Source organism: Diorhabda carinulata, chromosome 8, assembly GCF_026250575.1.
Source record: "Diorhabda carinulata isolate Delta chromosome 8, icDioCari1.1, whole genome shotgun sequence".
NCBI classification, from domain to species: Eukaryota; Metazoa; Arthropoda; class Insecta; order Coleoptera; family Chrysomelidae; genus Diorhabda; species Diorhabda carinulata.
In genome coordinates, this window is record NC_079467.1 from 3,323,129 (window position 1) to 3,349,615 (window position 26,487).

The 26,487-nt window shown below is 33.6% G+C and overlaps 1 protein-coding gene across 2 annotated transcripts in view; it reads right to left on the minus strand.

Moving 5' to 3' along the window:
• LOC130897401 (protein Wnt-7b) overlaps window positions 1-26,487 on the minus strand; it is a 175,726-nt gene that overhangs the window by 12,406 nt on the left and 136,833 nt on the right. The window lies entirely within an intron of this gene.

Genomic DNA, 26,487 nt, shown 5'->3' on the forward strand with positions numbered 1-26,487 from the left:
TAAGTTTTGTAAACTGCTTGAAAGCTTACTTCAAAACTGCAAAAAGACTCAGCTTCAGCTATATTAGTTTTGTGGCGACCACACCGTGTACCCTCCCATTTAATAGATAATACAGATACACATTTCTTCGACCAATGTCCTCGATAAAAATTGATCTTGTGACCCCGGGAATTTGAAGTTACCTACTTCTGGGAATTTCAAACCAACATACTTACATGAACCCACGCGAGATGTTTTGAATCGCAGGGAGGATCATTCAGTGCTGGAACAGCGCTGCTCCTAGAGATTTGGTACACGCGACTCATGTTAATTTTTTGCTTTCTATATATTTTTGTGAATATTGTATGTTTTCATATTTGTATATATATAGTTAGTTTAAGTATAGTCAGTTTAAGTAATTATCAAACTTTTATTATTGCACTAGCTCTTCACCATTCCTGAACTTAAGATTAGCACCCATAGTTTTACTGAAATAGAAGTAAAAAGAATCCATGGAATCTTTTTAACACCAAGACAAAAATAAACAAAACAAAACAACCCTCACTATCGGAAAAACCAAGAAAAACTAACACGGATGCATACGAGAAAATTAGACGTAGATCAGCCTAAATGATAACAACAAAAATTTAAATATAGTTTTGTTTGCGTATATGGAATGACGGTTCTGATTTATCATCGTTATACGTCATTAACTGAGAAATTAAAAATATTATTCATTTATTTTATTATGATCAGTAAACAATAAGATTGATCGAAGTTTTAAAACGTATTCAACCGAAAATGAACATACATGAAATCTTTCTCTCTTCATTTTCTATGTTTGGATGCTTCGAATCAATTTATCATTTGATCCCAACAAAAATATATGTTGTTACGATAATTATCGGTAATCAAAACTAAAATAAATCAAGTGATGCTAATGATTGGCGCCTCCCACGGTCGATATGGCGTCAGTCAAAGAACACGAAGATCGCCAATTAATACTTCATTGCGTGACTTTATATACCCACATTTACTCATCACGATGTTCACTCACGTTTTCTCACCTTCCCACATATTTTTTTCATAATTTTAGGTATATTTTTTCGATAAAATTTATTATTTTTTGTTTAAAAAGACATACAACTTACAAAACAAAATAAAAAACTAATGAAAACTCCCATCAGTTTATAGTCATATAGGTGTTTTACTAAAATATAGTTTATATTGTTTTTTACACTAGCTACGAGTTAAGTCTGAAATTCGCAGAAATGACTTATTTAACTTAATTACGTTGTGATAGAAGCATAACTCACATAAATACCAAGTCAACTTGGTGATTTTTAGGTCATTTAACTAAAAAACGTTAATTTTTCACTTGAACAGTTTTGATTGTAATCCCACGATAAACGTTATCTCCAGCTGACCATTTTAGTAAAACAATTCTACAATTTTGTGAGTCTTGGTACGCAATAGGAAATTCAAAAAAATTAATCTACTACTAATCTTCTTTGAAAATGTTTGACGTTGAGAACTGACGAATATTTAAGTCACGTCATCAGGTAGGACAATTGAAAAAAATTGAAAATATGTTGGCTAGTGTTATCAATCGGAATATATCAATTCGTCGTGATTTTTATCATTATATGTCTATTTAGAAACGAATAAACACTAACGATTAGAACAATTTTCGATTGATATCAGAGAAAAATCAAAATATACTACAAATACCGTACTACTCCATATAAATAATGTTATTTCTTTATATCTATATCTACTAGACATTCCCATACCTTGTTCGATATAGTTTATAAGACATGTAGATCAAGAAGTTGCATCTCAGTCAGCAACAAAATACTGAGGGAGTGGAAGAAATCGTAAATATTACAGATATAAAAGAGACAATGTGCGGTGGTTCTGGCTATGAATGATTGTCTGTATACGGAACTACTGACGTAATTTATTATAACTTGACCTACGTACATCAGATTACTTTGAGGATAATCATCTGAACATAAATGTGTATCCCGATATTTCAAATATCTTTATTTACTTGATCACTAAATATTCACCTAAATGTCACTAAATATTCACATACATTTCCTAATTTTGAGAATACGTTCCAAAAAAAAATACTATGACACGTTTTAATGTCTTCATAAAATATTATTTGTGCACAAGCTACTTATACACAAAGTGGCTGTAGGTTCATCGAATAGAAATGAAACCCAGTGTTTATAGCTGATGTATTAATCACAATGTCCTTGGAATATTCAGAATGAGGGATGGCCCTAGCTGCAAGAGATCTTCGTCTTCTATTTCAGGTATTATGCCCTGGAATTCCGTAGTGTCTCACACTTCGAGAGAATCTGCGCAACAGAATCTTCACGCTGCAGTATCTGCTTACGCTGATACATTTATCTTGTTATAATTTCCCAGAAGAATTCTTGGATGTCTCAGTTATTGTCCCATATATTGATTTTACCTCTATCTACCTTTTTTTTGCTTTTTCTATCGGCCTGTTGCTGGGTAACTTTATTTTTCTTGACTAGCTCATTCAATTTATCGAACCATTCCCACCCAAGTCAGTATTTTATGATATTGGAGCTTAAAGTTCTAATGGTTGCTTTGATATCGGACAGGATAACGATTTCTTGTTTGCAATAGCTGGATTGAATTGGACAATTTTTTTAATTGAATTGTCTATTGGCAATCGTAATTGATATTTTGAAAATAATCAAATATTACAGTATACATATTAAGTCACAAACTTGTAGTAAAAATACATGGCTTGGACACGTGTGGTGCGACTCAAAATGAGCGAATCTTCAAACTACAAAAGAGAGCTGTTAGATATTTACTCGGACTAAATAGTAGAGCTCACTGCAGGGACTTTTTTGAAAGATTAAAAATTCTGATTTTTTCTTCCTTATTCATATTAGAATCTGTTGCCTTATTCGTAAGCACGCTTCTCCAATTTCAGAAAGGCTTTCCACTTAGAAACTGGGAGCACAACCTTTACTTATCTACTCCACGTTCAGAATTAGTTAAGGGCTCAATATTTTACAATGCTAAAAAATGAGCAATCACTTGCCAATTGAAATCAAATCGATATCATCTTTTACCGCATTCCGTAATAATTTGAGGACATATTTACTAGAAAGTGCCTTCTACTCTGTAAACAACTTCTAATAATAATATTTAACTCCGGGCATGCTGCATACTGATTTAATTTTTGCTATTTTATATACGACTTATATTCTAATTATTACCTATAATTTTGTTACTCATTGTGGTTTTCTTATATATATTGAAATTTTATTTAATTTGTATCTTTATTTATTTATTCTTATGTTTGGTTTTTAGTCTTTTTCTACAAATTGTGACAATTTTTTGACAATAGAGCATTTCTCTCTCTCTTACTTTAAAGCCTTATGATTCAATGGAACCCTAGGACTAGAAATAATATGTTATGAGTTTTCAGAAGACATTTTGACCTTGCCGAAACTATAAATAAACTGTACGGCATGGTTACAAAATGAACTGTCTGATCTTACTGGATTTTATAATTTATGGAGGTAATGTGGACGATATAAATAGTCCTCCATAATTTGTACTAACCTCAAAAATAATAATTTTCAATAAAATACGACCGCTCGTTTGATTATTTGCGATTGTCGTGAAAATTTATCATACCTAACTTCTTATGAAATATGTCTTCCAAGATTTAGTTTGTTCTCACATTTTATAGTTTGAATGAGGATTGATGTTATACAAACCAATCCAGGTGAGTGAAAATCGGAAGTTTAGTATGAGAAGTTTAATAAGTTATCACATAATCGATATCTTTTACAATATCTTTTACAGGGTACACTCAAAATTGGAAGCCACTCCTTCGAACATAATAAATTATCATGGCTTGCTTACGATATATCTAAGATTTTTATCTACTACATCATATAACGTTAATGCGATATATGAAGTCAGAACTTCTTGCTTACCATGGCAGTATTCATTTATTTATTACCTATTACCTATCTCGAACGGAGCAATATCTGGTAAATAAGGGGGGTATGATCAAAACACATTTGGATAGCTGTCCGCGTCTTTTCTCTTTAATTATTTCTCGTAAAGTGGTCAGTAATGTCACATAGTCATCACCAGTTATTGTTCTATCGTTATCCAAAAAATCAATCATGATTACTCCATGGCAATCCCAAAAAATTGAAGCAAGAACTTTTCAAGCGGATTTTTAGACACGAAACTTCTTAGGTCTTGGAGAACCAGAGTGTCGCCATTCCATCGATTGTTGCTTTGTTCCTTGATCGTAGAAATGTACTCAAGTCTCATCCATAGTAACAATTCGGTTTAAGAAGTCTACATCGTTTTAAAATCGAGCACAGATCGAACGCGATGCTTCTACCCTTGCACGCTTTTGGTCAACATTAAAACATTTGGGGATCAATTTTGCACTATATGATGAACGCGCTCGTATGAAATATTCAGTACTTCAGATATCCGTTTTAGCCCAATTCGTCGGTCTGATAAAATCATGTCATGAACTGCATCGATAATTTCGGGGACTGACACGGAAATTGGCCTTCCCGATCGGTCATTATCTTCAATGGAAAATTTACCCCTTTTGAGGCTTGCAGTCCCATTTCTCACGGTCGCATACGAAGGACATTGATCACCAAGGGTATTAAGCGTATCTTCGTAAATCTGCTTACACTGACACTTCTAATAATTTATTGTTCGTTGCTACGGTAACGCAATATTTTGTTTATGCATGGAACTGGTCTAGGCTATCTAGATATCAATACGTCCTCGTATGTGTATAGGAGAATAATATAATTATTGATTCACTGATTTTTGCGTTTGCACCAACAAAGGAAATACATAATCTTTCTTTAGTTACGTTCAATAAATTTTATACCCTTCTTTAAATCAGACTATTGCTTTTCAAAGGAATCATCAACTGCTGTCATCAATTCTTCATCAATGATTTGACCTCAGAGCTATATCGAAAAGTAAAAGGGAAATAGCAATATAAAACTGCATCTGGCGGCTGAATGCGCAATTCAAACTTTTCGACCATTGCACACGAATTGCTGAGCTGGTGCATTTTCTCGATGGAATAACCCTTTTTCTTCTTAACCATCTTCTGTTATTTTTGCATTATTCTATTCAGCAGAAAGAATGAAAATTATATCAAGCGCATTCTAGATACACCATGAATTTGCCTTCAGTTCAGTCTTTTGGTTTTACTGTTATTTCGTCTTGGATGTGAAGGATTAGAAGAATGTTTCATTCGGGGTTATGAAACGATGCTAAATTGTGTTTTATCGCTGTGAAACTCTCTGGAACATCTATTGAAGCATCTTCACGATAAAGTTTTTGCTCGTGTCTGAGTAAACGCGGTACTAATCTTTCACACAACTTTGGGATAATATGCGATATAACTTTTTCGAGTTTTTACTGTGTCTTCTAGCTTTTTGGACTTTCTTCTTTATTTCTAGGTCCAACCATGAAACGATGCTAAATTCCGTTATGTTGCTGTGAAACTCTATGAAACAATCAATTGAAGCATCTCCACGACATCGTTTTTGCACGAGTCTGAGTAAACGCGCTACTCAGCTTTAAATTAAAAATTTTCTAGGATGGAACAACACTTTTTTCTTAACCATCTTCGGCTACTTTTGCATTATTTCTTTTTTAAGTAATACCATCAACTTGCCTGGAGTTCAGTCTTTTGTTTTTACTGTTATTTCGTCTTTGATGTGAAGGAGCAGAAGAATGTTTCATCCATGGTTATGAAACGATGCTAAATTCCGTTTTGTTGTTGTGAAACTCTATGAAACACTCAATTGAAGCATCTTCACGACATCGTTTTTGCTCGTGTCTGAGTAAACGCGGTACTAATCTTTCACACAGCTTTGGGATAATATGCGATGTAACTTTTTCGAGTTTTTATTGTGTCTTCTAGCTTTTTGGACTTTCTTCTTTATTTCTAGGTCCAACCATGAAACGATGCTAAATTCCGTTTTATTGCTGTGAAACTCTATGAATAAGTCACTGTAAGCGTTAACTATTGATAGATAAAATATACAAAAGAATTTTATTAGAAAACAGAGTCATTCCACTATAATCGCTGAAAATCTCATTAAGAAATCTACAATATTTTTTTCAAAAATATTTTTTTTTTTACTTTAAAGCAACGTAAATGTTTTATTGTAATTATAATTTTGGTGTGGATACTTTAGATAATTATATATTAATAAGTGTTCTATCATTGAAGTGAAGAGACGACTTTACTTTACTTAACCTGATTCACAAGTCAAATCGTAGAACTTTTATTCACATTTATATTTATTTCAATATTGATGGACATTTTGTTTATCTAAATAAAAAGGTTGAGACATGCATTTCGTATAACAATTCTTATCTATTACTTTGTTGCGAAACTTGATACAATGTTACCTAACACGATAGTAAATTATTCTACTGCTCTTTAATACACAAAGTAATAAATAAATCATACGCGTATCGGATTAAACTACCAATAGGTCAACCACACCTATTCACTTTCCGTAGATATATATTTCATTTACTTACCTCGTCATCTTCCTATCTAGATACTTAAAATATTCTAAAAGTATCAAATAATTGGGCGAGTGCGATAAAATCAAATGAGAAGTTTTAATGTAGGTAGAAGTTTTCTTTTAATCATATTTACATCCCGTGGGCGGAAATAGTTTTTTCTGTCCGTTAATTTTATTAATATTATGTGAGATATTGCTAGTGACAGTAATCTTATTTAATTACGTGTGAAACACTGTTTTTTAGTGTTTCGAAGTGAATAAATTGAGTAGAATTTTATGTTTTCTTACGATGTCACTGCTACCGAAACAATATGAATGAATATTTTCATGATCGAAATATTTAACATTAAAACTTGATGTAAGGCGTAGTATCTGAATTTTTTAATTGTTGTTGTCATAATTCTTTGCGGCGCTTAACGTTATACAGTAATACGAGATTTCAAAAAGTTTTTTATATAAATTTTATTTTATGGTCGATGGTATTAATTCATTACATTGTTCTGGAAGCTGTTGCAGAACTTTTGCTCCCGAAACTATATTAGATTATACCATAATTAATCATCGAAACCTGGAGACCTAAAGACGGGCACCCCAACAGTCCTAAGGAAACCGCAACTTGTCAAACTGATTCTGTTCTTGGATCTGAACTATGGAATTTTCATCTGTCCACAAATTCCACAAATTGCAGCTTGAAGTATTATTAGTTCACAACGAATTGACGACCACATTCACAAAAAACAATGTACAGGGTTATTCTAAATGATGGACCCATTTTAAAAAATTCTTATTTATTAAAGTCCAAATGCTACATGAATAATTTTTATAACAATGAAAAGAGGACGTTCCATAGTTTTTTTAATGCATTCAATGTGGCCTCCAGCTGCTGCACATCCACACGGTAGCCAAACTCATCCCACACACGAGCAAGTATATCTGGGTCCATCATTTAGAATAATCCTGTATTACTAAGAGAATATTCACAGGTAGACTAGCCAAAGTAGTCTACAAATCATTCAAAGATTTACAAACAACGTACTGAGGAACACCTTTAGTACATTTTGAACAGTAGTCTCCACAAGGATCTGGATATAGTCACTGTCAACTAAAATGTAGTGAAATTTACTAGGAGTCATGAACTACGCCTTCATCACCACAACAATGTTCAGGTGATTGACATTGACATTTATTTGAAACTCAAAGAAATGAAAGTACTCAAAATGCAAGTAAACAGCATCTAGAATATGAATTAAATGACTGGTCACGCCTTCGTGTTCGTTGTAAAGATTCAATTAATTTAAAATTAAGTTTCTCCTCCTACTCGAACAAGAAAACTTTCATAATCTCATTAAAAAAAAATTTTACGAACTTGGCAATTACGTAGATTCCTCTGGTTATCGATTGTTAATTTACGTTAATTAATAATAAACACCCACAAGGAGGTATTTAATGATTTTATGATGGGTCTGTGAATCCTGAATCTGAATCTTTTATTATCATTGACATTGGGATTGCGTGTTTTCTCTAAGTTCTGACTCGCTTTTTGACTATTTTTAATTCGCCCATTTCATGAGAGTTGCTACTTAAGTTTTGGAATATGACAACACTGATGTCAATATGTCAAATATGACATTGCCATCATAAAATTTAACATTTTTAATGGTGAACGTACTCAAAACGTATTGTCTTTATACGAGTGCTATTTGAGTTGTTGAAAGATACTTCAAACATTTGATTGACTATGATTTTTTACGTGGATTAAACCAATAGCAGTGTGCCCATCACCTCGCTTCGATCGTGTTCTATTTGTGTTAGCCACACCAAAAAATTGCTTTTCATTATAACAAATGGTATGCTTATCTTATGACTTTATGGAAATCAAGATAATCATCTGTAGTTGCCCTATAATTGACCAATTTGACGAAGATCTCTAACAAGTATTTTTTTACGTCAAACTGCATAAACCAGTAATCACACGCAAGTTATTTGCACGACTCTTCCTAAAACGAATGAGCACAATTTCCAGATACACGTAATCTATTTACTCTGTTGCCAAGTGTTTTTCTCTGAACTTTATACTTCCGAGCGACTGCTTGAATTCATATACTTCTTTCTATTTTATTAAGAGCTTTCGTGAGCTACTCCCTATTATAGTTTGTGTAGACAACGCCACAAGAAAAATGAGATGCTGTTAACCACAACTGTGTACCTTAACTAATGGAAAACATTCGAAATACCTCAATTTCAGTAATTTCTCACGATAAAAATCTGTGTGTCACTGTTATTATTTACAAATTGAGTTTATCTATGATAATCTAAAGGATTCGAAACTTGTTAATACAGATGTTAAAATGTTACTTATGATTTGAGCTTACGAAACAACTCTAGTGACAAATAAAGTAACTTATATAAAATAAAAAGTGTGAATTTAATCGACTAGACAATTATACGTAGAGTTGAAGACAAATATTCCCATCCTTATTGCAGTGCCTCAGCTCGGACAATGGGATATCGTTTGCAAATATCCCAGAATTAACGCCACTCACATAAGTTTTCTATTTAGAGAAGATAAAAAAGTCAGTAGGACTTACATCAGGCGAGTAAAGCGGTTGAGGAGCCAAAGGGCTAATGCTTTTTATTGGCCACAAACTTCTTTATTGAAATTTCTCGTCCCTTATTCATTAGTCAAATTTTCTGAAGCGATGATGTGATTCAAATTTCATTGTTTCCGTTCATTTTTCTTTGACAACCAATGATTTCAAAGGACTTATTGTCGGACATTTTTCCTGATTCTTGCAAGCCTTTACGAGGCTCATTTCCTATCGAACTTAGTCCTTTGGAAAATGTCTATAATCACCTATTCATAGGTCTGCTAAAATTTTGCAAAAGTTTCTGTTGCAGTGTGCATAAGTTTAAGAGGAAGCTTGTTAGCCTGTTAGCTGTTATTCGAAATCACCGTCACTAATTTGCGGAACGCTTAGACTAATCACTGATACAATCAGAATTGACTTTTTTTAGCATTTATTTACAACAATCGACGCGAGCTTCTTTTTTAGCGATTGTCAAATTATGCGGTATCCAGCGCAAATCAATTTTTGTAAAGATGAATGTCCATGTATGCCTCAATTTGATGGTATATAACATGACGATATTGCAATATTAGTTTACGCACAGCATCGATATTTTTGACAAAAAATGTCTCGTGTACCATTCAGTCACATGATAATCTTGCAATATCAGTTTAGTACCGCCAATTTTGGACTACATCTACGAAATTCATATTGCAGCGTAGTGCGACCCCGATTGAATTAAAAAAAACCGACAAAACACCAAAAGTTGAAGAGAGTTTGGCACACTGCTGTTGGTTTAATTAACGTCGAAAGTCGAAGAAAATCATCGCACGAAAATTTTCGCAATTTATATCCATTATGACCAAGATGAATGTTTTAAAGGTAAACAACTCCAATAGCAATCGTATGACAACACGTTCAGAGTACGTTCAACATTAAAAATGTCAAACCTTATGTCAATGTCAGATTTGACATATTTGCATCAGTGTTGCCATATCACAATATTTAAGTAGCAACCTTCGTATATAGTTCACGCGTATGAAATATGAAAAGTTGTCTATGAGCGAACCTTGTAATTTTTTGACGTTAACTGTCTAATTATCTGAAAAATATGTCACTATCACATTATGACGCAGCAGTAATTTTCTGATTTTGTATTAAATTAAAATAGTTATTTGTATCACATGGACTGAAAGTGCTAACTTGAGTCTGAAAATTCAGACGAGTCCAACAAAGTAGTATTTCAGCCGCGGCGTACACATCATTTTTTAAACGACGCATAAGATCCAAAACTTTTTCAAATACTCTGAGGAAAGAGAATAAATAATAGAGAACTATAAACATTTTATTTATTGAACAATATAATGTACTTAATGATATTTGCAATGTCAATATTAATTATTTATCTTGTTGTATTGCGAGAGTACTTTTAATCATCGAGAAAGTAGACCGTAAAGTACAACTTTTCCAGATTTTAGATTTTTCTGAAAAATAAGCGCGAGCACTACGTTTTCCGTTGAGTTTTTCACCTTTTTCTGGTGACACCAGAGCTCATAAAGAGCTCGTACTGTTTTTCGTACCTTGCACGGGAATTAAGAACGGCTACATTGCTTTCTTCGGTGAGATCAGGTGGCGTTGATTCGGGTAACTCTTCATCACTGATGTTTTCTTTTTCATCATCATTCATTGTTATTCATTAATTTAGACAAAGCTTCGGATAAAACAAATAATTTCAAAAAATTGAAAATTTACGGTTATGCAAAATCATCGAAGTGAAAATGTCAACTGTCAACATTGAAGTGGCTAGAGTCACATTGAAGGAAGTTAAAGTTGTATACTCCAGAGCGCACCGAAAGTGTTTTGCTGTCACTTTCACTACATGGAACACTCAAAACGCAAATTTTGGTATGTAAATGAATACGGAACGAACAACTTTCAGATGGCGTCGTCTAGAAAAATGGAATTAAAGTAAAATCTAAGTCGTAGCTTTTTCGGAAAACTTCTGAGGATTGTCTTGACAAATAATTTTCTATAAACTGTAGTTTAATTTCCTATCAGGTCACTCATTAACGTAACTTATTAATATATCAAAAATATATCTATGTTATAATTGGACAATTCGACACATTTTCTAGAACCAATTAACGTAAAAATATTTAGACCAATGTATGATAGGTATATAGACTTACAATAATCGGGCGTTACCTACAAACGTGTGTAGTTTCTATATTGTGATAAAAAAGCACATAACTCGAGATAATAGACTTTTTATACCAGGGGGCGTGAATATATTTAGGAATAAATAAAAAGGAGGGCATGTCGGTATACTTCAAAAGATCAGAATAATCAAATGCCGTATTAACATCCCTCAACTTCCCACGTTCTTGTTATTACAATAACACAATGATGCCAATAGTTCAGGAATTTTAAGCGAATTTTCCGCTGAAAAAGCATTTTTATATAAGAACTAAAAAGTTCACACATTCAGATCAAATGTATTGGTTGGTTTTGCAGTATAAAATAAAACGCTTTTCAAATAATAAAAAAAAAAATTTAACCAACTATATATTTTCCATTATGTTCAATGACCTTTTGCCATCTTTCTTTCAGCTTCATGATTCCGCGCTTATAAAATTTCTGGTCTTTACCAGCTTAAAACTGAACCAAGTCCGATTGAAGGTCATCGTCATTTATGAGTTTAACTATTCAAAGAATACTGCAAAATTCGAATTAAGTGGTAATCGAATGGTATCAGATCAGGGCTGTATGGAGGATGTGGCATTACTTCCCAGCCAAGCTCCTATAGTTTCCCACGAGTTGCCAAAGATGTGTGAGGCCTTGCATTATCCTGATGGAACACTAAACCTTTCCGATTTGTGAATTGTGGCCATTTTTCTTGGATTGCTTCATCCAGTCTCATCAATTGTTCACTTGAAATATTATTATTTTCTTTTTCGATTATTCTTCCATAGTCCGTATTTATCACGGTTTGCGATATGATTTTGACCAAAAAGTCTTTGAAGAATAGAACTGAGTTACAAGAAGATTAAGCTTTTTAACCATAATATACGGGTGATTGAAATATAAACCGGAATTTTTAATTAAATTGTGGCAGCACTGAATTTAGACTGGTCGGTTACGAAGTAGAGAATAAACGAAAATGCGTTATATCACTTAATTTGTCTGTACTAGAGTCTGTTGCGCAACGCACCATTATTCGTATTTGGATCAAAAATAATTTAAAATCCTCGGAAATTTTCGAAAATTTGGAAGTGTATGAATAACATGCCTCTTTTCGAAAAGGCCACATGCGTGGGAATTAGTATAGGTAGCGAGGTAATTGTTTTGGGACACGAGAGGATTAATTGCGGTTGATTTCGTCACTGAAGAATGAGCTCTGACCGTTCAGTATTATAGTAACCTCCTTAAAAACACGGTGATCAAAACAACGTGATATTCCAATCCAGAATGCGATATTTCCCATTGGGAAACACTGGAACATCCTCTTTATAGTCCGGATTTGACGCCATGCGACTATTGTTTATTCATTGGAAGGGGTACTTGCCGGACTACGATTCGAAAACAATGCGGAGATAGAATCCTTTGTGTGCGAATGGTGAAGTGATAAGCCTTTAGATTTTCACGAAAAAGGCATCCGAAATTTTTCGGTGGGGTAATCAAAGTATTTAGAGTGTGAAGGAGACTTAAATAGAAAGACCCTGAAAAAATAATTCGGCTCTGTAACTAACTGTATCAAAATTTCGGTCTATATTTGAATTACCCTCGTATAATTCGACACTATATTTTGAAAGCATCGAAAGCAGTTTGGTGGGATTACAATCGTGTTATGTTTTTTGAACTGCTTCCAAGGAACCAAACCATCAATTCTGATGTTTACTGTGAACAATTGATGAGACTGGATGAAGCAATCCAAGAAAAATGGCCACAATTCACAAATCGGAAAGGTTTAGTGTTCCATCAGGATAATGCAAGGCCTCACACATCTTTGGCAACTCGTGGGAAACTATAGGAGCTTGGCTGGGAAGTAATGCCACATCCTCCATACAGCCCTGATCTGATACCATTCGATTACCACTTAATTTTTGTACTCTTAATTATTCGTTGTCAATGAATATAATTTCTGTAAAAAGATTTTTGAATACCTTTTTAGTATACGAGGTCTGGCCATTAAATAACGAGACTGCGCGCCTAGAGGGCGCCCTAGACGGGTGGGGTAAAATACGAGTAGTGTGTTGGATATCTAGATATCTTGTTTATGCACGTCCCAAAACACGTTTCCATCACTATTATAGTTTTTGTGCAGTAGCGGTTTGAAACGAACGTGTGAAGATAACCAAGAGCAACGTATCAATCTCAAATTTCTCGTTAAATTGAGAAAAAAACTCCGACTGAGTGCTATAATTTGTTGCAAGAGGCTTGTAGGGACTTTTTTCTATCTCGTTCGCGTGTTTTTGAATGGTGTAAGCGCTTTAGTGAGAGCCGAGAGAGCACTGAAGATGACCAGCGCCCAGATCGCCCTATAGCTGTTTCAATTCCGGGAACAGTGACCAAAATCAACCAAAATGTGCGTGCAAATCGTCATATGAGAAATCGGATAATTGTCGAGGCTGTAAAACGCCGGTAAAAAACGGTTAGAAAAATTTTACACGAGGAATTACACATGACAAAAGTCTGTGTGAAGCTGGTGCCAAAAAATCTGGCTCGTGACCAAAAGTTCTTACGTTGACGGGTCTGCTCATATTTCCTTGAAAGGATAGAAAGGTTAGATAAAGATTTGCTTTGAAAGGGACCCGATTTGAGTCGATGGAAGCGGTAAAGCAAAAAACGATAGAGCTCTCAAAGTCCGTCACCAAAGAAGACTGCTTCGATTAATGGAAAAAACGTATGGAAAGGTGTGTGGCGAAGGGAGGGGGGTATATTGAAGGGAAGCATTCGAATGTAAAATAATTTTTATAATAAAACCCTTTTTCGTAACAAGTCTCGTTATTTAATAGCCAAACCTCTTACCTTCAAAACATGTATTCATCTCCAAATTTTGGAACGTGACTCGGACTATCAAGAAGCTTAGCCACCTTTGTCTAAAATACTTAAATGGTCATTGTCTTGATATTCTGCCATTTCAGCACTGTAGCAACGATCGGATATAGGCACATTTCTATCAAATCGCATATCCCTACTAAATAGATCGTATGAAGCTGTCTCCATTTGTATCTACATATGGATATCAGAAATCGATCACCTTTGTATAAAAATTAATTTCCTGTTGAAATTCAATATATTTCCTATAAAAAACTTCAAGTAATCTAGTGTCTCAAATAACACAGAGGTGGATTTGCTTGTAGTCCTATATCGATACTCTCACCTACACATGGATCGTAATTTTACGAGGGTTGATCTAATAGTAAGATCAATAATCTTTGTTGAAGACCAAACTTGATATTTTAATATCCTATCTATTGATAGTAGTTATATATCAAGATATTGTGTAGAAGAATTACAATATTTTGAACCGACTGCAACGAGATGTTCTGATGAGTAAAGTGACCTTATTAGGCCTCAATAATAATTTATAAATATCCTGTTGCCAATGAGGTTGCCACCCGAAAAGTACGCGAAAATATTTTATTTCGCATTTTTATGAAAAAATGTTTTATTGAATCAAGTTTATAGTCAGATATGTGCTTCTATTGACTCCAAAGGAACGGTAATAATTTTATAAACTTCTATAGCCAATTCCAGTCACGTCAGTATTCACAAAAACAGTTTTTTTGCAAAAAATGAAACAAAGCGTATCCAAATTTGATCAAAATGAATTACTCATTTACTTTAATTTGAATATAAACTGTAAATATGCCGTGTGATTGTTTAATAGAGATACTAATGTAATACTAATTGCAAATAGTGCCATGAATCTGTTTTTGAACATGAACGTAATCTCCTTTTAACTCCATGCACATTTTATAATAAGTTTCTCAAAATAGTTATTAACTGGCGGCATGACCTCTTCATTGTTGGAAAATCTTTGACCACCGAACCATTCACCAACGAAATAATCCGAGGAGGCTAAATCTGGCGAATAGGGTGAGCTAGTGCATGAAACAACACTGTCTTCTTAGTCAAATGCGGCAGGTTTTTCAATATCTTCGCATAATATTCGCCGTTGATTTTTCTTTCTTTTTCAAGATAGTCAATGAAAATTATCCCAAAAAAACGATATGACCATACCTGTAGATGGAACACTTTCTTTGGAACCGGTTCTCTCTTTTCAGTTAATTGTTTTGATTGTTCTTTCATTTCGGATGTGAATTGATGGACCCACGCTTCATACATGATTAGTATGAGGTGCAAAAATATGTGAAACACTCGATGGAAACATCTTCACGGCGCTGTTTTCGTTCAATTGTAAGAAAACGCGGTACCCATCTTGCGCACAGCTGTCTTGTGTCCAAATTTCCAGTTAATATGCGATGTACCGCACTTTTTGAAATGCCTACTATGTCTGCTAGCTCGAGCACATTCAGCTTACGTTCATCCAGTACCGCTTTACTAACAAATACTAAACAACGAGGCGACTTCAAACTTAAAACATATGCTGTATAGATTGTATACTGTCTAATACATTAGTATTTTTCAAGCAACTACCGCCATCTTTAGGACATGCCAGGTACTTCGGTGACCAACCTCGTATATACTTTTGTTTCTTATCTATAACAACCAATGTAGTTCAATTTCAAAAAAAAAGGTGACAACCATGACACAAAGTTTCTACAGCTCAATAGTATTATTGTATTTTAATTATTTCATTAATAATTTTATTTATATTCTAAAAAGAGAGATAAAACTTTTTTTCATGATTTGTAGTTGAATAAACATAGCTTAATATTAACAACTTATTGTACAGTTAATTTCAAATTATAAGAAGACTTCCAATCTTCATACGGCCGCTACAACACATTTGATTAAAAATGATCGAGCTAAGTCACATATGTAATTAAATAGATTAATATGCATTTATTTATGAAATAATGTAAATAATAAAACGTGACCTACCATTAATATGGACAGCAATCAATGCAAATTTGTATTTAATGACTAATCTGCAATCTTCTGGTGTAATTGAATATGATAAAAATCTCACTAATGACCAAGCTGTTTTACTTATGATCCTCGACAAAAACCTGTCACAAATATTACTTGAGCTCGTTATAGAATATGTAATACTTTTCTTTAAAAGTCATTTAATTAATAATAAATTATTATTTAAACAAGCCGCTATAATAGTTGATAAATTGAAGTGTTAAAAATTGACAATCTCCATTATTTTTTTGTGGTTATTGATTAACAGTTTTTAATTTTGAAAATAAGTGGAGAAATTATCATTGTCACAATCACAGGGATCTTAACAAGTTCATTTGAGCAGTGGTGTATCCTTTTCTCTCATTCCCATGATTTATCTTATAAGTTTATCTTACCAAACAAGCTTTAATACTACATGCTTACTCATGATAGTGAGTGAGGGCAGAATATTAAGTTCCATATAGATTGGAAAAAAAGGTTTTATTTTATAGTTTGAGTGATTTAATTTTTCATAAAAGTTCCTCGGCTTTTTGCTCTAATGAAGTCCTCTAATAAGGAACCTGCTTCGATTGAAAGTATTGTTACACTAGATAGTCGATCCTGCTTCATATTTTTTTCTTAATTTTTAATTGAGTACTGAATCACCTGACTGGCGTCTTCAACAGATTGTGCGGTATATCAAAATTGCAAATGTTTAAGATTTGCGAAAAGTATATCTTCGTTAATTTTGGTACGTTTCAAATTCTAGAGATAGATTGATAAACGTAACTTGTCAAAATATTTTATTACCTAACATATTCTCCTCTTAATTGGATACATTTATTACAGCGAACATGTAACGTCTCTAGACCTTTCAAAAAAAAAAAATTATCTTCTTCCTCTGCAAATCAGACCTCCACAGCTTTTATCACCTCCTCGTTGGAAGAAAATTTACAACCTTCTAAACTTTTTTTCAGTTAAGGAAAGAGACGATAGTCGGACAGAGCTAAATCTGGTGAATAAGGGGGGTGTTCTTGTAATTCAAACCCTAAATCACGAATTTTTTGCATGGCAACACGAGATTTGTGTACAGGGGCGTTGTTTCCCGTAAAGTGGTCAGGTAATGTTGAATAGTAATCTCCAGTTATTGTTTTATCCTTATCCAAAAAATCAATCATGATTACTCCATGGCAATCTCAATAAACTGAAGCAAGAACTTTTCCAGCAGATTTTTGGACACCAAACTTCTTAGGTCTTAGAGAACCAGAGTGTCACCATTCCCTCGATTGTTGCTTCGTTTCTGGATCGTAAAAATGTACCCAAGTCTCTTCCATAGTAACAATTCGGTTTAAGAAGTCTACATCGTTTTCAAATCGAGCACAGATCGAACGCGATGCTTCTACCCTTGCACGCTTCTGGTCAACATTCAAACATTTCAGGATCCATTTTGCAGCAATTTTTCTCATGTCCAAATTGACGTGAACTATATGATGAACGCGTTCGTATGAAAAATCCAATGCTTCAGATATCCTTTTTAGCCCAATTCGACGGTCTGATAAAATCATGTCATGAATTGCATCGATAATTTCGGGAACTGGCACAGAAACTGTCCTTCGCGAACGGTCATCATCTTCAATGGAAATTTAACCTCTTTTGAAGCTTACAGTCCAATTTTTCACGGTACTTCACCTTCTAAAATCTGCTTAACCCTTTTAACTGGTCTAGGCTAACTAGATATCAATACATCCTCGTAAAAGGGTAGAATATTCAAATGGAAGAATCCTTCACATAATTGGAACTTTCAGCAAAACTAATAGAGTGGGGAGCTTCTCAATATTTTAGAAATAATTATAAAGATAAACGATGATGACGAAAATGATATATAACATATAAATTATTATAGAATCTAGTACGTATCATTACCGGATAAGGTGAGTGAGAAAATTTAAAGATAGCGAATACATTTGGAGAAAAAGAAAGGGTTTTACTCGCAGAGTGTTTTCACAGCTCAGCAAAAAATCACGAGTTGCACTACGAATTGATTGACCATCCACCGTAATCATTAGATTTATTTCCCAGAGACTTTATTCTGTTTCCTAACTTCCAAACTCAAATTCCAGAAAAGGCACGGTGACGTTTTCGTATACGCAAACGAAAGGGTTAAATCATCGCTTAAAAAGTATATATTGAAGGTAAAATGATTATCAAAAAATGAATTGTTCATTTATTAGCTCGGAAACTTTTCAGAGAACCTCTTACATCATAATGTGATTGTAAATAATTAAATTTATTAGTTCTAGATTGAAATGTTCACAAAATCTGTAACAATCACTCAAATCATGTATCTTTGTTAAGTAGGAAACTTTTCAGACAACGTATTAGTCTAGTTAGTTCATTAGTATAGGGAGAACATTAGAAAGATTATGCCGAGCAATTAAAATAAGTACAGATTGAATAGAGGTTATAAATCTGTCCAAGAGGTCTACTTGTCTCACGCACCCGTATATATCTCACAGTTAACTTCCTCTGTTGGAAATTTTGCTGATTTTGAAACGAAGACAAATTTCTCTTTGGCTCCCGAGACTAACGTATATTGTGACAAAATAATATCGCTAACGTTGCTCAATAAATTAAAAATTTTAAACGAAATTCGTAAAAAAAGATAATCTGCCGCACCATTGTTAAAATCATGGCTAACAGAAAGCTATTAAAAGCAAATTGAAAAATATACGTTCTACTAAATGACGAGGAGACGAGGAAGAAGAAAACGACGAGGTATTCCTTCTACTGTTACACACACACGTCTCCTGCCAATTAGCTGCCGCAGATTTATTACTGATGTTTCGATACGCCGTATCGGAGAACAATGGAAGACACATTTGTAAAAAAAACGACCCGAACTCACACTATGTGACTAGAATGCTAAAAGCTATTTTGTGTCTTGATGATCTTCCAGGAAGACGGTGTATTTTTTGAAAGTTTATGTCTCGTCTTGTCTACACTCTTTTTAGTTTTGGTTGAATTTTATTAACAAAGCCGTGACATTGTCTAGTTTTAAAAGTTATTAGGTAGTATTATTATTAATATAAATAATTGTTGCAAACTTTATCCGGTACAAAAACAAAAACAGAGGCAACGATATACTAGGACAATCATTATTATATATTGAGAGGACATGCAATTTTTCTATTACTTAAACGTCAATTCTCAATATTTTCAGCGTCATTATAATATTTTTTGAAAACATCACAATCTATAGCAATGATAACATAATCAACTTTTTATCGATAAGCACAAAAATAAATTTTTTATTTCAATATATTTTTTTTATTCTAATTAACGTGTCTCGACAACTAAAATCATTGACACATGGTACAAATATGATACTTTTATTAGCTATAACTATGACCTCAACATTAACATTAACAAATTGTTTACATAATGAATAAAATACATTGAGAATTTATATTCTGCCATATAGACCAATAGCTTTTAAATTTATTATTTAAACAAACTTCCTTGGAGCCAACTTCCTAGCTGGTGGCTAGGGCGCTTATTGGAATATCGTGGACAACTTGTATGCTTGACTGTCAGTGGTATTTTTCAGTGCTTACATTTGGTAGGGGATCAGAAGCGGTCATTAAATGTCCGTGAGTTATTCGAGTATGCCTGATGCGTTGTCTGCGTACAACAACTGAGTCTCTATGACTCATGGGAGGTAGCTTATTGTTGCAGCTTGCCCAGTGGTTTGCCCATCGGTCACGTACAGAACGTCTTATGCTAGCTATGACATCATTGTGGATTTGTATCGAGTCGCTGTGGAGGTTAGGCGTCGAAGCTTCTTTTGCAGTTTGATCTGCAAGTTCATTGGAGCAAAAGATGGTAGATGATATCTTTGGATTATTTGATGTGAATTGACCTCATATTTAGATTTAGATCAGTATACAGGATATTATTATAGTGAGTGAAATTGATAATATTTTGAAATCTTTGTTACAGTATATCGATGTGTGTTTCATGTTTAGGGAATATGTTAAGAGATGTTTTAAATTTTGTTTGTTGTCATTTCCCAGGAGGATAGGATGGGATAAGAATGGGGGCTGTTTCAGGTAGGTTGATATTGATATTGGATATGATGATAGGATTGATGAAAGTGATTGGTGGTAGAGGTGAAAGAATTATGATTACGGAAGCTGAACTCAACAGACTTCAGAATTTTTACCAGGGATTGACAGAAGATTAAATGGGTCAACAGAGGTTAACCTCCCACTTTTGGAGAGGAAGTATAGTTGTCACGGAATGAGGGAAAAGACGCTATCCTAAAGAATACGATTGTTGTTATTTAAGTTTTAAGATATGACAACACTGATGTGAATATGTCAAATCTTACATTGCCATATTAAAGTTATAATGGTGAACATACTCTGAACATGTTGTCATACGGGTGCTGATTCAGCTATAGATATTTGAAACATTTAACTTGGTCAAAAAATAGAATTAAATCACGAACATATTTTTGCGATGAACTTCTATGACTTTCGACGTGGATTAAACCAACAGCAGTGTGCTGATCAACTCGCTTCAACTTTTTGTGATAGAGCACCATCTCGAGCCACAGACAATTGCTGGTTTTCCGAATTCCATCGTAGTCGCTATAGGATGAATTTCGTGAAGGTCGTCCAAAATCGACTTTTGTGCCAGATATCAACGATGCTGAACTGATAATGCAAGATCGTTATGTGACATACCGTGAGATTGAGGCATACTTGGGCATTAGTTCCAATTGCATACATTTATTATTGCATGAACATTTGGTTGTCAAACAAAATTTGTTAGTATTGGATACCGCATAATTTGTCAATTGTTCCAAAACAAAGCTCGTGTGGATTGTTGGGATCATAACAGGCGATGAATCATCGATGTATGCATATGAACCCGAATTTAAGCAACAATTGACTGTATGGGTCTTTCAAGAGACAAATATAAGAAAAATGCTCGCACATGAAGCACTTTTTGGCAAATGGTCGTTTGTTATTTCAGAATAACATGTCATCAAAGTTTCATTAGAGCAACGTAGACCGATCAATTCTGAACGATACACCTCCAGCATATTGCCGGAAGTATTTGAAAAAATCAGAGACACTAATTGCAAAAAACAAATCATTTTTCAAAAACGACAATGGTTTTAGGATTGTTTTAATGGTTCGTGTACAAGCCAATTACTTCATCTAAATAATTCTTCCCATGTCAGCAAAACAATGAACGTCTCCTATTGCTAATCGAGCTATGGAGTTTGTTCAAGAAGCATGCGCCAAGGTTTTGCCATGGCCAGCTCTTGTTGTCTATCAAACATCTGTGTGGAGTTTGATTGATTTTTTCAAACGTTGAGGAGGTAAATATTCATCGACGAACTTATATATGTAACAACAGATCTACCAACTAACCTATTTTACTCAGTGGTAGCCGACCGGTACTCCTGATGTAGTATCACATCGTGAAGACCCATTTTTCTTGCCATGTTCTAGGCTTCTGTTTCTCCCTAGCTCTGTTCATGTCTTGATATGCTTCTCTGTTTCGTCCTTTTCATTCTCTGTTGACACTTCTGTTTTTAAGCACGAGTTGCAACGTTCCATATCTCTTTCATGTCAATAATTTTTTCGTTAATCGTCCAAAGGGTAAGTCCCTCCACATATTATGCGAGATTACTCAGAGTTGTACCAATTGTTCAAACCAGAAGAAGGTTTATTCGATCGACTCTTTCTCCTCCCAACAAGACGTACTTTGATCACCTCTTGACTTTCCGATCTTCTTCATAAAGCTTCGGTTATACACATGTTCCATTAGAAATTCCGCCAGGTAATAGTTATAGTTTTTTCTCTTCTTTTCCTCATATTAACGCAATTCTTGTTTCCTCTGTGTTTCTGTGGTGATTGTCATTTTCTCTACTAGTAGAGATATAAGCTTCATTTGAATAGGTAATGGGCCAATCATATTCGAGATGAGTCGATCATGCTTTCCATTCACTGATGCGACTTTATCCGACGTTTACTTGCTATGTTTTCAAAATTTCAGCGCCAATAAAACCAAATTCATAAGAATTGATGCGATTCGACTTCAATCGCCGTCAATAGTCATAAGTTATTTCCAATAAACATAAAGTGACAATCTACCTCAATCCGTTTCAATAGAGGTAAATCTGATATATCTGACAGAAGTGAACGCCAATACACTCAAATATATAAGAATTGATATAATTCGACTTTAATCGGCGTTAATAGCCATCAGATATTCTCAATCAACAAAAGTGACTTTAATTGGCTTCAATGGATGTGAATCGAATATATCTGACGGAAGTGACAGCCAATACATCCTAATAGATGAGAATGTCTCTAATGTCACTTCTAAGTACTTCACCGTAGTTGCACCATGATGGTTTGATATCCGACATTTACTTGAGATATTCGCTCAATTTTGGTGGTTAAGATCACTAACTCCGTCTTATTGATAGCCAGTGACAGTAATTGGTACCCCCCTTCACTCTGGAGTAGTTAATATCAAAGTTATTTGGAGCTAGCTGCCACAAGAATAAATTAACCTCCTCCGTTATAAGATGCGTAGACGGGTATAGAAATTTATTCAGTTGTGGGGTTACTAAGCTTAGGTTTTATAAATTTTTTTTGAGTACATTCTGATATAATGTGGTGCAAAAAAGCCTTGCCAAAAAGAATTTCGTCAATTTGTAATATTTCTAATGTCACTGAGTATAGTTTTAATTATTGAGACGTTGAACTTTCTCGTCGATAGACGGATAACAGCTAATTTTATATCGTAAATTATGTGTTTTATTGCACTAATAGGATAACACGTTAATTCTCAAATCTGTCGTCCTTCCTCTCTAATAATTCACCAACTTGAAAACCAATAACTTAGGATTATTTTGTTAGAATTTTACATGCTTATTCAATTTGATTTATTACCGTGAGGTAGAAACTTGTAACCAATTCATAAAAAATTAATTTACCAGTGAAATAAAAATTGGACAAATTGTCTGTACCTAATCATGAGGTACAGTTTCGTTAGATAAGGACAATTCAAAAATTTGTTGATAATGAAAATCACTATCGGTACATACTATTGAGGCCTTTTACATTTGACAGTTATTAAGTATATATCATATGATCAGGATTAATTTTACTTAGATATATTTCCACTTTATTAGTGTAGTGACATGAAAAAATTGGTATTTTGGGCAGTGTTGCCAAAAGAAGATTTTAGAGGTTGGGAGCCCCTCGAAATTTCCGTAGGAGGGGCTGGGGGTCGATTTTTGAGGTTCTACGTCCCGTGAAAAAGTGGGGTGAGCAATTTTGACATTCTTGGGGTCGATTTTACATATTTTGACCCTCCTGGGCATTACTTTCAAGATCCGACCTCGAGAAGTGCCCCAAATTTCAAATTGAAAATTTCCCAATTTTCCTATTTTTGTGAAAAATACGTCAAAATTGCGGTTTTTCTTCAATAGACCGAATACATTTTTCAGGATCGAATTTTCAATACGATATTCGAGTAATAGAGTTCAAATATGACATTTTAACGTATATATGAGCTCAATATGTCGAGGTACCGCAAGTTGAATATTTTTTTTTGAATATTTGCTTCTCTCTCTATCCCTCGAACAATGAGCCCATAATTTTTGTTTTTTCAGAGTGTATTCGACGGATCTTCAGTATTGGGATCGATTTCAAAATTTTCAACGTAATAACCTGTTATTAAAACAATAATTCATAGTGGAGGTGTAGCGAAATCCTTTTGACCACTTTGCAGGGGCGCGGGGAAAACAAATTTTGGAATAAAATTCAAATTTTTTCTAGTAGAAAAGAACTTAACTTCTTTCTTTCGAATTTTTATTCATTTTTCTTATACTTTTTTTAAGTGGTGGGGAGATACGAACGTTTATTCAAATTTATTCCCCTCCCTTCCAGAAAATTGACCCCTGCGTTCATCACCAAGCTTAAAAGCTTCACACTTACAAGCTTGAGACATTGCATTATGATGAATTAAATTCCCTTACTATAAACAAGATATATGTAGGTAATATTATCGAGCTCATATATAGGTTAAAATGTCGGTCTATTGAAGAAAAGCCGCAATTTTCAATTTGAAACTTGGGGCACTTCTCGAGGTCAGATCCTAAAAGTAATGACATATTCATGTTCAGGAGGGTCAAAATATGTAAAATCGATCCTAAGAACGTCAATTCTCTCCTATGGCGAATCACGAGAGCCTCCCGATCTCTAAAATTTTCTTTTGGCATCATTGCCAATTTTCATGCTTCTATCATTAATTGCCACTCTTTTGCAGTTTGCCACTGCACTATATTTGATTAATCCTTTTTGACTACGAAAATAGTATTTCACAATAATAGTATAATATGAAACTTTTTTATGTCTGACTAATAAAAATAATTTTAGTTTTTGCTCTAATTCAATTTCCAGTAAACAACAATCAGACAATTTAATTTGGTAAAAATTACTTGCGTGTAAACGCTTAAGTGAAGTCAGCGAAATTAGCTATGGTAACATTTAGTTTTTAGCTTAATCAACCAGCGAAGGTGAATATCAGTGATGAGAAAATTAATGAAAATATGTGCAATTTTAATTTATTTAACTGACGCAAGAAAAAAATGTTTGAATACTCATTTCTATTGTAATATTTTACGTCAGGTGACGTCTAGTAATTGAAAAGAAGAAAAAGATCGTTGAGCATCAATCGTGACGAATTATCGTACACGATACAATGTGAAATAAAAACAAACTCAATGGAAATATCAATAAAGTGTATATTTTATTCATATTTTCATTTTTTCCTGTATTTCAAATATGTAGTTTCTCTCTCCGTGAGTCTTTCTTATAGTGTGAAAAACTTTTATGATTATTTGTTATTATAAATTGTCGTTATTTACGGTCTGTTATTGATGACAGATTATGACAAATAGTTCTAAAATTTGACATATCTGTGAAGATTATTTTATCGATGGTGGAAATTTGTAAAATTGAATTAAAATTTTTCATCCTATCTATGTCTAATGGTTTATTAGGATGATCTATATAACAAATATTTATATATACGTTGACAGTTCAGTCCAACATGTTTCAGTATGCATTCAGAAGTCCATTTAGTATTGAAACTCCCCGTTTAGTTGTTTCGTCACTACACTCGAACTTTTTTCAAAATATTTTTTTTTATAAATGACTGTTTGTTTTTCCGATTACTACTAATATTCTCGAAATTTTCTCATCAATTTTCGTAACTAACTCTTCGATTGCTTTTTTTCTTCGTTTTTATTGCTTTTTCTAATGATTGTGACTTTTTTTAATTATGTTCTTTTCTACGATGTCTGTTTATATATGATAAATTTATGTGATTTTAGAGAGAGAGAAAGTCCATAGCAAAATTAAACCAGTATGCAGTATACCCGGAATCCAATTATTAGAATAGAATTCGTTTACAAAGTAGAACGGACTTTTCTGTGAATATGCCCTCAAATTATTGTGGTGTGCGGGAAATATGATATCGATAAATTCCACTTCATCAATTATTGCACACCATTAATAAATTAAATTTGTAAGCTTAGATTTCCCGTCACGATGAGTGTATGTAGTAGATATAGTTACAGAAAATTCTTTACAAAAATGAATCTGAATTAATTTCACTTATTCCCGTGTATGAAAATTTGGAATTTCAAAAATTTCGCCGCCCCTCAAATCTCTTCGCCCTTGGCCCGGGCTTCGTGGGCCTAGGCGTGAATCCTTGACTTATTTTTTTTATAATACCTGGTTTTATGTATGAAGATATGAATAAATTTTGGAAAATAATGTAGGAAATCAATTTTTTTTCAATGAAGCTAATGATAAATGAAGACCAATTATTATGAGAGATATATCTCGATCGTAAATTAACTAAGTTGTATTAATTAATTATCTTTTATTGCTTATTACAAATGGGCAGTGTGGGTGAATTTACCATTTGCGGCTACCATTATTTACGACGATAACTACGATAAATCTCTATATACTCATTAATTGAGAATTTTATTTTTATTACGTGACCAAGAACTCAGCCGGTGTGTTATTACAACTTGTTTCTTTACAAAATAATAAATACGGCGAGCTTCTTGTTCTTCTCCCCATGATATTTATACAGTGAGCTACAAACAATGTAACAGAATGAAATATAATGAAGATTTAATCCAGGCTAACCAAAAG